Genomic DNA, 12,631 nt, shown 5'->3' with positions numbered 1-12,631 from the left:
TATGTAAGTCTGCTTTAGTTATTTAGTCACTTTTTGCCAACTGAAAAGTAAGACCATGTGTCCCAGGATTTCAGCTTGCGACAGAGGCTGCTATCGTCATGCTATTTGATATTGTCACACAATGAAATATGTATATCAAGATTATATCAAAATTATCAATAATAAGTTTGATCCTGATAAAACAAGCCAGGTGGCGTTTTCGAGGGGGCATTGCCTTTTTTCATTTTAGCCAAATTCTTTTTACTTTATTTGTTTTGTTTTTCAAGATTTAACATTTTTTTAAAAAAGTATCTAATTGGCCAGCTCTCTTGGCTGTGTTTTAAGAAAAATCACCAAAAAACCCCAAAACTATTGCCATCTATTTCAGACGACAATAATAATACCGAAAAAGCCTATCATGGATTGCAACCAGTCCCGTTTGTGCTAGAAGACGATGTCGGAGCTAATGGAAATGAAAATGATCATGAAAACCAACATTGTAAGTATCCTCACACATAACCATGATCAAGAGTTCAATGCAATTTGGTAGGGACTACAGACATGGTGCAGTAATTTTATATAAAACATTCACGCTTCACTTTGGAAAGAGATTCCTTGTATCATATAGATACACAATAATCGCATACTACACGGACAATACAAACACAATTAATATTTTAGTAAATTGAACTTATAAAGCTGCAGATATATGTGTGTATACGGGTTATATGTATATTCATAACTTATTTTGAGTCCTAGGTGGGCACTGCTCGCACACGAATTATAACTAAGGCAGTGGAATGTACAATGGTTTGGATGACAGTTTCGCTGACCATTGCTATGGCCACTGGTTGTTTATAGAGGGCTTGTCACCTGGTTGTGGCGACCTCACTGGATTTTCTTCTTCACAGTGGGGTTGTTTTTATTTCTTTTCTTTTGTTCAAATTTTTGTTTATTGCTCTGAAAAAAATCGCAGTGATTCAAGTTACGTTCCAAACCCTTAATCTGCTTCTGTGTTGCAGTTTATGCATTGCGAGCTGTGACAGGGTCGCCAATACTAGATTTGTCAATTGACGAAGAAATTATGGAGGTGAGTAAATCAACCACCTGCCATCACATAATTCCATTCCCTATGCTTACCAACATTGACTAGTGACTAGTCGTAAGAAAAACAAACAAAAATTCATGCGATTTTAGAGATTGAACTGTCGGTTAGGGACTGAAGATTAGTGACAGGGAATGGTTAGAGTTTGTAGAAGATGCAAGATAAGAAATTGAACATTATTTTAGTTAGAAACTATAGACTACAGCTAACGTCAAACTACAAAATGCACTGGAACTATAATTTCACCAAGCTATGCTCTTTTCTGGCGTGAATGATATGTATACTCGGATGATGTATATAGACAGGCCTTGACAATGTTGGCATAATTGATGTTACAAGTAATGAAGAGTAATGAAAGCTAAGATAGTGATATGTTAGCTTAGAGCAAAATAAAGAATGTAATACGTAATGTTACCTAACTATCTTTATTGTGTGTATTTCAGATCCTAGCTCCAATTACATCAACTCCTGAAAAGAACATTGTCATAGACGATGTTTCTACAGACGTGACAGACGAGGTATGTTACTACCGAGTGTCATCATGTTTTTTTCTTGCTATCATTGCTCAAGCAACTTGGCATCACCTCAATCGCCGTTTGGTTTAATTGGTCTTCAAAATGCTGCAATATGACTTTCTAGGCATGTACGAGTAAAATGTCCAACAGAAGAAACCTTTTTCTGTTTTTAATTCATACTACCAGTGATAGGTCTGCATCTTGCATCACTGATTTGCAACCGTTTCTCTTTTCACAAAACTAATTACTACTGATATTAGAGCATTTCTATACTTTGGGAGCAAAAAAGGACTGGCTGTAATAAATTAAATCTTTAGTTTTGTAATGGATTTCACAATAGTTTGCCAATCCCAAAATATTCCCAAATGGCCAAACGTGTCCTTTCTTGTCAGATATTCCTCGAACAAGAATTATCCGATGTTAAGTGTAGTGGAACACACCTTTACCAATAGTCCTACTGACACTTCTCACTTTATCAGATCATTAGCTAGTATTAAAGTCAACCAATCTTAAGTTTCCGTAAAAGGGTGTTGCAAAAGCCACATACAACCAGTATACACCCCATTACAAAATGCTTTGCAATCGAGGATCTTCTCACTGCGCCGTTGTGTCTACTTAAAGGTTCTCTTTTTTTCGGAACCTCAATACTCATAACATTGGGTTTGATGGTGAATACCGTTCCTCATCTTCTCTGAAATCTACGGAAAATGCTAACATAGAAGGAGATGGCCGGGAGAACAGGACCAATAAGTCAAAAGCCGTTGTATGTGTTATTGAAAGATTATCAGATGGTACTATCAGTGAGCTTCCTGATGAACTTAGAAAAGGTACAAATTGGTAACAACAGTTTTATTTCACTTTTTTTGTAAATGCCTCATGTGGTTGGTGGCGTTTTCTTCCAAATTTGACTTCTTTTCATGTGTATCTGTTTATTCATTTACCCTACCAAACACAAGAAATGGTATGAGAAAATAATGTTTGCGTATGAAATGCGGGTCACTGACCTAGTGTAGACCAGACCCGACCAAAGCCTCTGATTTGTTGGCTACATTGCGTTTATCATTCATTATTTTCAGCTGCTCCAGAAGACGATAGTGGGGACATATTCAGATGTGGAAAATGTAAAAAGATCTTCAGTTCGATAAAGGACTATTTGGGGCATCCATGCATGGCTGAACAAAATGTGACTGCTGATAATGAGCAACCGTGTATTTCTCAGAAACTAAATCAAAGGAACAGCCTTAAGGTAATTCAGTACAGGTTTCTGATATGAATCTTGATCAGGGGGGGGGGGGGCTCGTTCTCTGTAATCAAAAATGGACGGATATATATACATATATATGACTGAAAACTTCTTGCTGATTTTACTCTACGTCCACTACGATTTGAAACCTTGAATCTAACATATTCAGTTATTCCCTTTATACAATCAGTAGAATAACACCAGAGGAACATATTTGATAGCCAAATATCAATTCAGCATTCCTAAGAATCTATCTCGTACATTTCAGGCTGAACCCAACAAAATTGAAAAACCTATCATGAATGATGAAACGTATTCAGTCGCTGGTATAAGCAATGAAAAGCAGTCAGGTATGTATCTGATGACCAGACTTACTGGACTTTGTGCAGTGAAGGCATCGAGTGCTTTGGGGTAGCGACCACTATTTTTGACCCTGCCTGGTTTTGTTCTGTTGCCGATATAGAAGTAGAAAATGTCCTCCTGGGAAAATGTCCGGCCCTATTGTATTGTGCGGTATGGTTCAATTGAGGCCATGACCGTCAATAGCTCAGAGATTGAATCACCTATTAATAGGATCCTTTGTTGCCCAGACATTCTACCCTAGGACATTTTTAACGTCTACATCGGCATCGTTTGGTTTCAGGAGTTTTGCCGCAGAGTTGTTGACCCGCTTCATCTGCTTCTTCTGCCATTTTGTTGCATAGTCACGTGACTTTATTTAACCAATCTGACACATTGTGATTTTGTAAGATATGCCCATGACTGTATGAACAAAATTTAATGCGCACTTCTACTTAGCCCAACACCCGGAATGATTTCTATGTGGCTTATTAAATTTTGTGGGGAACTCAGTTTACAATTGAAACACCCTACTGGATGTGGGGCTAAACTGAGGGCCCCACAAAGTTTAATAAGTGAACAACCTATAAAGTCGTCACACCCGATGTCATACAATCTAACACCAGATATAGGATGCCCCCAACAATACATTTAAGGATTAATCTGCATCATACAATTCGACTCTAGAGAGACCAAGAACATTAATCCCGTATCCCGTGACAAACAATATAGGGAGGGGGCATCAAATAGTTGGAGGCATAACATTCTATTACACAGTGCAACCGGCGAATGTTTCATAATCTCAGTTTCACATGTTTTCACATCGCATTACAGTGTTAAATTAATTCAAGACAGGTGTTTTGCTAACACACATATAATTCAGAAATGTCATATTGCGTTATCTCTGTGCTTGCGCCATAGTAATTGATAACATGGCTCACTTGTTAAGAAAATGTATATAGACAGAGCATGATAGGCTACTTACTTTGGTAGAAAAGGCAAATTGTTTTCTCATGCAAACTTCTTCTTTTCAGTTACCATTCCCCTGTACCAACACAAGTCTGATGGCTCTAGCAAGTACAACAAACGCCAGGTTTGTTACTTCTGTTGCAAAGAGTTTTCCAAGATTAGGCGCCATTTGGAAACCAGCCATGCAGATGAAGTGCAGGTTGCCAAGATGCTAGCAATCCCTAAGAAGGACAAGGTTGCAAGGCGTAAGGAAACGACGCGGCTCCGGAATATGGGAAACTTCAACCATAACCTCCATGTACTCCAAAGAGGTGTTGGCGAACTAATCGTGGCCAGACGTCCGAACACTATTCGGAATGCTTCAGCGTATCTCCCATGTATTCACTGTCTTGCCTTCATTCACGAAGATGAGGTTTGGAGACATGTAAAAACGTGTACTTTCAACCCTCATAAAGCAAGCGGAGACGACCCTACAGATAGTAACAATAAAAGCAGCATGGACAACCTTACAGATGACGACATTGATGATGACGATCGGGATGAAGAAAACCGTGCAGACGATCAAATTCATAAAGGTATTTCTGTGAAGACACAGTGCAGGATATTTCTTGAAGGTGCAGCCAGGGGAGAAAACACACTAAGTGAGGATCATGAAAGATTAAAAAACGTTGTCATAATGCGAATGAGACACGATGCAGTAAAAGCAGCTATCGAAAAAGACGGCTTGATACTGAAGTTCGGGACTATTACCTTGGCTAGAATTGGTGACAAAAAACATACTTTTGTTGCTCAAAAAATGCGCTTCCTTGCACGATTCCTCATTTTGTTCCGAGATGTTAATAAATCAATCTCTATCCGGGACATAATATGTGGTAAACATTTTGACATGGCTGCAAAGGTTGCTCTGCAGGTATGTCAGGTCAGCGATGGATCAACCATGTCTGGAGTTCAAGCACTAAATCGACCATCAATTGGCCTTCACATAGGATACCTTCTAAAGAAGTGTGCCCTAATCAAACGGGGCCAGGCCATCAGGATGAAGGATAAGGCTATTCTGGATGATGCCCACGCTTTTTTAGATCTTTTTGATTCGGAGTGGACTGGACTTGTGTCTTCACCTGCCCTTCAGAACTTAAAGGAGCGGAAATATAATACGGTTGACTTATTGCCAGTGACAAATGACTTAATTTAGTTGGGAGCATACTTGTCCAGGGAACTAGAAAATAAAGAACAGAACCTCATGGAATCACCAACTCCAAGTTCATGGACCAAGCTAGCAGAGACAATGTTTTGCATTGTCACCCTATTCAACAAGCGGCGAGGGGAGAAGTGGCGAAAATGAATGTATCGTGCTTCAAAAATAGACCAGCCTGGAAAAGTATCAGAAATGAAGATATCATGGGATCACTGTCTGCACTCGAACATCGTCTGTTGAATAGGTACCCGGTAAGTGCATAAAATAACATGGATTAGCATCAAGACGGAAGTATCGTATCTTTTAAATAATTTGTTATCAGAAGTAAGTTTGCTTTATAGTATGTGAACGTACTTAATATCCATAGAACAATTGAAAAAAAATGTCCTTGGACAATAACAGAATGGATTGTTCTCTGACAGGTTGAATGGAAGGTGACAACATCACTTCTTGTGCATTGACTAACATAGGTCGTGAATAATATTTGAAGATGGTAGACTAGACATCTTAGACCAGGATGTATGGCAAAGATAAGCAAAGCCACACTCGTTACAATTTGAATAATTACAAAATAAACCAATATTTGTATGGAATGCTAACTTATCTTATGGAAATCAGCATTTTTGAAGGAAAGTGGATGCATTGGGCGGCTTACTCTTGTGACACTGAGCAAGGCTTAAAATAGCTTGTACTTTTTAGTTTTGGTAATCATTGCTTCACTCGAAGGATCATAACATCTGTACTTCAAAGTTACCCTAAATCTTAGTTTATTCATTAGACCAACAATCACTTGCTTCCAGCAAGAAGCATATTATGTTCCAAAATTTGAGGTGTGCTTCACTCAAAAGTAAAAGAATGTTAAAGATGCAAGATTAGGTTCAGCTTAGTTGCGATATCAATGATCTTGAACAACAACCACATCCTACATTTTAGTGTCTTCTTCATTCCAGCTTGGATATGGTCCACCTTCCTGGTAAAAGAAACAGAAGGGTGCCTCTGCTTTTGAAGAAGGAGTGGCTTAGCGCAATGGATCTTCTTGTGGAAAAACGAATATCACCAGTGAATATTACTTTGGAGTTCCTGGCTCAGAGTCGCCGATAGTACCATGGAAGGTTAGTGAATCTCAAATCATAAGCTATTTCAGCACCATATTCAACCGCACCTAGTCGTGCCGACATTGCTGGATTTTCAACTTCATAATGGGAATGTCCAACCGGTTGTGGGGCAAATGCAAAGACCCCACAAAACATTGACCCCCAAAACGCTTCCCTTAAGTCCAATGCATGTAAATCCGGAATGTCCCCACAACTTGGCCAAGGTCCCCACTCCTGTAAGAAGTTTTGGGTACCCTTTTTTACCACTAGAGAGCATCACCACTACCCTCACCCAGATTCCTGCTTGTCTTTAAAAAGCCCGGTTATATAACAGGGCCAGTCCAGGACAGCACCAGAATTATTTTTTTCAAGCTGGTCAGGAGCATCCTTTTTAGCTCACCTCTTAGCAGAGGTGAGCTTATCCCATACCGTGGCGTCCGTCGTCCGTCGTCGTCGTCGTCGTCGTCGTCGTCGTCGTCGTCGTCGTCGTCGTCGTCGTCCGTCGTCCGTTAGCAGGGCACGTTTCGTAACTGTTAGAGCTATTGAGTTGAAACTTGGTGCACATGTACCCTTATGTAATGACACCTTGGAGACCAAGTTTCGGTCCGATTCGTTACATGGTTTGGCCACCAGGGGGCCAAACGTTAAAAGTGAAAATATGCAATATCTCCCTTAATAGTAGTCGGGAAATTTTGAAAAAAATATGGTAGGTACTTCTAGCAAAGGTGCATCATATATCCTCCGGGTTTTTGATTTGACCTCCTTTTCAAGGTCACAGAGGTCAAATGGTGTAAATTGGCCGTTAGGATGTAACGATGGCACGTTTCTAAACTGCAATGACTATTGATACCAAATTTGGTACACATTTACCCCTTAGTCAGGTGATCACAGGGACCGAAGTTTGGTCCAATATGATTCACCACTTGACCACCAGGGGGCAAAATCCAAAAACCTTAAAAATGTGATTATTCCTTAACTTCTTGCCCGATTGCCACCAATTTGATATCATGGGTACATCTAACCACCATACAGTAAATGTCACACAGGTTTTTAATTTGACCTTCTTTTCAAGGTCACAGAGGTCAAATGGCGTAAATTGGCCGTCAGGCTGTAACTATGGCACGTTTCTTAACTGCAATGACTATTGATCACAAATTAAGTACACATGTACCCCTTGGTCAGGTGATCTCAGGTACTGAAGTTTGGTGCGATCTGATTTGCCGTTTGGCCTCCAGGGAGGGGGCCAAATCCTAAATTCTTCAAAATGCCATTATTCCTAGTAATGACTTGCCCGATTGGCACCAATTTTATATCATAGGTACATCTAATTCTAACAACCATTCAATGTGTCACCCGGGTCTTCTTTGATTTGACCTGCTTTTCAAGGTCACAGAGGTCGAATGTACTGTAAATTGGCCATTTTGGGGAAATTGTAATTGCTTGGACCTACATCAAACCTAGCACTACATGACACAATACCATGCTCTTTATCCATCTTTCCTCCACATGAGGTGAGCACAATGGCCCTGGCCATTTCATTAAAAATTAACCACGCCATTAAGCAGCTTTTAGTGATGCTATGTCTGTGTGGGGAAAGTACACTTCTGTTTTCTCTAAAATCCACTAGTGGCCATTGACTTAATTCACAGCAGTATTGAGCATTCAGATTTTACTCATTCCTGCGGTGCTTACATCTGGATATTGAAAATGGCTCTCAGTCGATTTTGCATCAACCCCAAAACAGAAGTAATGGATTTACAAAACACGTTCACACATACTAGTATTGGAGTAAACAGCAATACTTAGGAGATGGGGATGAACATTGTATAGCTAACTGTGTATGTAGGTTTGCATAAAGACTTTTAAAATGAGAAAAACACAACCAACATTATTGACCCTCTCATTTTACAGGTCTTAAATCAAGCTGCAATAGATGCCGAATGCTCCAAGCCAGACCTCATTTCTACCACTAGACTGCGGAAGTATACTGCCACTGTTACACAGGTAAGAGGGTTATCCATACATTACCAAATGACTTAGACGAAGTGTACTATTAAATGTGATGTTTATGAAATTGCCAAGTACACATCGAGGTCATTTTCTAACATCAGATGCGGTTCAATTGAATACAAATCACCTGCTGAAAATAGCCTTAGCTGTCAAATTTTCAGCTTATTAAAGTTGAGCATATGCCATGTCATACATCACAATAATGGCGCATATCTACCCATTTTCCTAGTTTATAATCATTTTTGGCCACGAGGTAAATTCCGGGGAATTGTTCTTTGTACATTTTCAGAAAAATGCAGATACGGTTAGAGCAACAAAAACAGTACCGGCCATACGCACCATCGTAACGTACTCTCATCGTGATGTATATAAGGTCGGAAGAAAAATAAACGCTGTCGGTTCTAGATTAATGGGGAAAAGGATGATGGATTTCTACAGCCAGCGATTTCTTTTACTGTCTACGACGTTCATAAATACAGTGTAGATTTCTTCCGAATGTTCCGTGCCAAGTCAAGTAGGCCATGTCTTTTTTCACTAGTGCATCTGTTTAGGCCTACGTACATTGATGTCACGATCCCTGAAACTGGCTAGATAAAAAAATAAACATCTTCATCTTGACTTGTGATAACAACACTTGTATTAGAGGTGTTGTGACGATCAGTGATCGTTTGTTATTGCGATCAGCTGACTTCTCCCTTGACCCGGTTTGACCCCGTTATTGTATTATTATTTCCGCGCCAAAAAATTGTTTACCGAGATTTTGCGAGATGTTGGCGAGACTTAGGTAACACCCATGGGCATGTGTGTTCAAGACAGCACTTCGACTCCGTCCGCGATTGAGTGAGGATCGCCGCCGGTTCTGTACTATTCGATAGATGACAACGCCCTGAAGTTCGTAGCGAGATGGTTGAAAATGGTTTGAAGCAGCGTTGAAATGGTGGTAACGTTTTTATGATTGATTCACGCCGTACTGTACTGATAGAATGGAAAATGCCATAATTTTACCGGTGTGAAGCCTTTCACGCTTTACGTACATTTGTATACGGCCGATGCACTGACCGTGTGTATCGTGCTGTGTTTGTAACGTATCACCAGTTTGTGTCTTCCTCTCGCTAATGTATAGCTATCTGTGCATTTAATTGACATGGTTTTTCTATAGTTTGAGAAGGGGTCTAAAGGGGGGTGTATTAATGTTTGAAGGTGCATTCTGGTCTTTGCAGACCAGGTGCTTCGAATAGGCTCGCGTAGATCAGGTCGACCTGAGCAACTTTCCACTCCACTCTTTTAGGCCTATTTTCGATGAATGGGCTTATAGTAATGTTGTTGATTCTCGGTTAGAATGAATCGTTATCGTTTAGTATTTTAGTCCATTGGTGTTATTGGACATACTCGAACCTGTTATATAGACTTTAATAATTATAGACCGTGCGAACGGATTTCTGGAAAACCATTATATAAAAACCCAGTTGTATTTTGGGACTAAAAAGATGTTGTGTTAACCCACGGTTTTAATCTGTGTATGTTGACTTCAGGTGACTGTTTGATAGTTATATAGTTAGAAGCCAGTGGGTGTGATTCCATCACTGTCTCTCCGCTTACGCCAGAAGCCGTGTTGAAGAGTTGGACGAATCCGCCCTGCTGAGATCGAGAAGGACGAGGCCTTGCTGTTGACGTCCCTCCCCGTTTATAGAATACCCGTGGCGGTATAGTATTCTTAATTTACTGGCTAGTTTATTGTTACGACCTGCCGGCTAGTTAGGACTAGTCTGTTGCCATCTGGGCAGAACCGGTTGAGTCGAAGTCATTTATATAGTCCTAGCTAGCGGTCAGGTTGCTTCAGTCAGCCTGAGTCAATGTTACAGACTGTGTTGTACTAGTTTTGAGTTGTGAGAAGCATTTTAGTATATATCCCTTAGCGGAAAAAACTTGTATTGATATATTCCCCTTGGCGGGAAGATAATTTGACATATATATAATCTACTACGCCCTTCTACTGACGTTCCGGGCTAGAAGACCGAAGTCTGCAATCGAACACGAGACGGAGGATAGCCTGTTGTAGATGCCGGAGAAGAGACACCGCAATCGTGTGTAAAAAACTAGTACGGAGCCGCTGGCTTTAGGCTGAAGCATTTACAGCTGTAGTGAATTGTAGGTATCTTATGATAGCTTGTACCATATAAATATACAGTCCTCTTCAAAAAGTAATTAACCTCTGGCATAGTTATCTTATCGTCATCTTGTCAATTCGTTGATCGCCAGAACATGGTCTCTCCGACCGAATTATTTTGATTGCTCCTTTGTTATTCATTGATGATTGAGATACCTACAATTTACACTTTCTCTGTGAAGTCAGTAGTTGTTGGATGACCTTGGTGCTTTGATGCACTGTTACCAAGATATTGAGAGTATTACTGCCGTTATTTGAGGGTCAATTGTACATCCTAGTATTCCCAGTACTGCATAGTATTAGCAGTGCAGTTCGTATATAGTGTGCATCCACGTATATTTGGTGTACATTGTGAATTTGCAGTTGGTATAAGCGATGTCTGGTGCTGTTCGGAGGTCGACGCGAATCAAGAAGAAGCCTGCATATCTTCAAGATTACGAGTGGGAAAATATCCGAAAAGATCAACCTGAGATGGAACCGAAGCAGCCACAAACATTGGATCTCCGTCCAGGTGAGGTACTTAAAACACAACCTTCGACCACGTCACAACCCGGTAGTAAGATGACCGCGGCAACTACGTCTGGAACCAGTAATAGAGGGCAGTTTGCTGCTGCTTTGGACCCTGAGAACTCGGACGCGATTGCTTGTTGGTTAGAAGATGAGCGACAGTTGTTAGGTGCCAGAATTAATGACATGTCGTCTGAGTTGAGAACGCTTTTAGGAGATCGTGGTAGTAGAACTAAGATGCAGAGATTGGTAGAACGCTTGAAGTCATCTTCTCGTGATGTTTATTCTGTAGTTGACAGGCTGACACAGTTGACTACGAGCGTGGACCGGATGAAGCGCCTTGTAGACTGGGGCCGTCAGGCTAATAGCATCGTCGAGCAGTTAGAAGATGAGGTCATTGACCAGATTGAAGAGCGTGCAGACGAGGCTCCTTCAATGACGCCGTCATTGCTTGCTCAGGGTGACCCAGACACCAGACACCAGAAACCAGAAGAAGATAATCTTCCTGAAGATGAAGAAGATGAAGACGACTTTGATGACGCGAAGAGTGACCAATCACATCAGTCAACGCAGTCTAACCGTTCACAGTTGGCGAAAGTAAAGGCAGAGTTGGCGATGCTGAATGTCAAGCAAGAGAAGCAGAGGTACGTCGAACAGCTGCGCATCCAGGAAGCTCGACAGAAGTTGGCCTTGGCGAAGGCCGAGGATGAGGCTGAGAGCGCAAAGTTAAAGGCTCAGCTGCTGGCCGAGTTGGATGGCGGAGGCATCGCTAAGCCTACCATGCCTACCAAGCCTGTCGTATTCACGTTACCGCCTAGAAAGCAAAGAGCGACTCAACTTTTTCCTGTAGATTTCAGCCCAGCAGGGGAAAAGCACCAGATGACAGGGAAGAGACGGTCTGCATCCGCACACAATAGTTGGATCCAGCAGGTTCAAGCTCAGGACCTGGCGAGCTTGAAGTTTCCTATCCTATCCAGCAGTAATGAGAAGGTGGGTGAGAAGCCTGTTTTGCAGCCCTTTGGTGTCCTAGCAGCTTCAAAGTTGAACCCGATTGACGAGTTAGTGCAGTCGATTGAGGAATCTACACCGATGCCAAGACCACAGCATTCCTCCACTCCAGCCAAAGATGTTCCAGAAGTTACACCTGCCGAGACGAAAGAGATACAGCGCTTCTTCCAGGGTCTGGCAAAACCTCATTTACCGAAATTCGATGGCAACAGAGACCGATTCGAAGACTGGAGGGCGCAGTACGAGGTATTTGTTGAACAATCTCAGGTACCAGTAAAATTCAAGATGATAATGTTGAAAAATGCCTTGTCGGGTCATCCCCTTAGGTTAATCAGCAACCTGGGGTATACGGCAGCACAATATAAGATGGCTATTTTTAAACTTGACCAGCGCTATGGGGGGGAAATTCGTACACTAAAGAAATACTTAGATCGGTTGCTAACTTGGAAAGAGGTGTCCGAGGGTGACTTGCGAGCCTTAGAAGAATTGTCTAACCAGAT

At 41.2% G+C, this 12,631-nt stretch overlaps 1 protein-coding gene across 1 annotated transcript in view; it reads left to right on the top strand.

Annotated features, from left to right (window-relative positions):
* Positions 1 to 9,105, top strand: part of LOC135498189 (uncharacterized) — a 52,345-nt gene extending 43,240 nt beyond the window's left edge. Inside the window, exon 12 of the mRNA XM_064788396.1 lies at positions 9,093 to 9,105. The gene's annotated coding sequence lies outside the window, so the exon portion shown is untranslated. The remainder of the gene's footprint in view (positions 1 to 9,092) is intronic.
* The last annotated feature ends 3,526 nt before the right edge of the window (positions 9,106 to 12,631 follow it).

The sequence above is a fragment of the Lineus longissimus genome, chromosome 13 (assembly GCF_910592395.1).
Source record: "Lineus longissimus chromosome 13, tnLinLong1.2, whole genome shotgun sequence".
Taxonomy (NCBI): domain Eukaryota; kingdom Metazoa; phylum Nemertea; class Pilidiophora; order Heteronemertea; family Lineidae; genus Lineus; species Lineus longissimus.
Note: the sequence above shows the minus strand (reverse complement) of the source record. Positions and strands in the feature narration are given on the sequence as shown.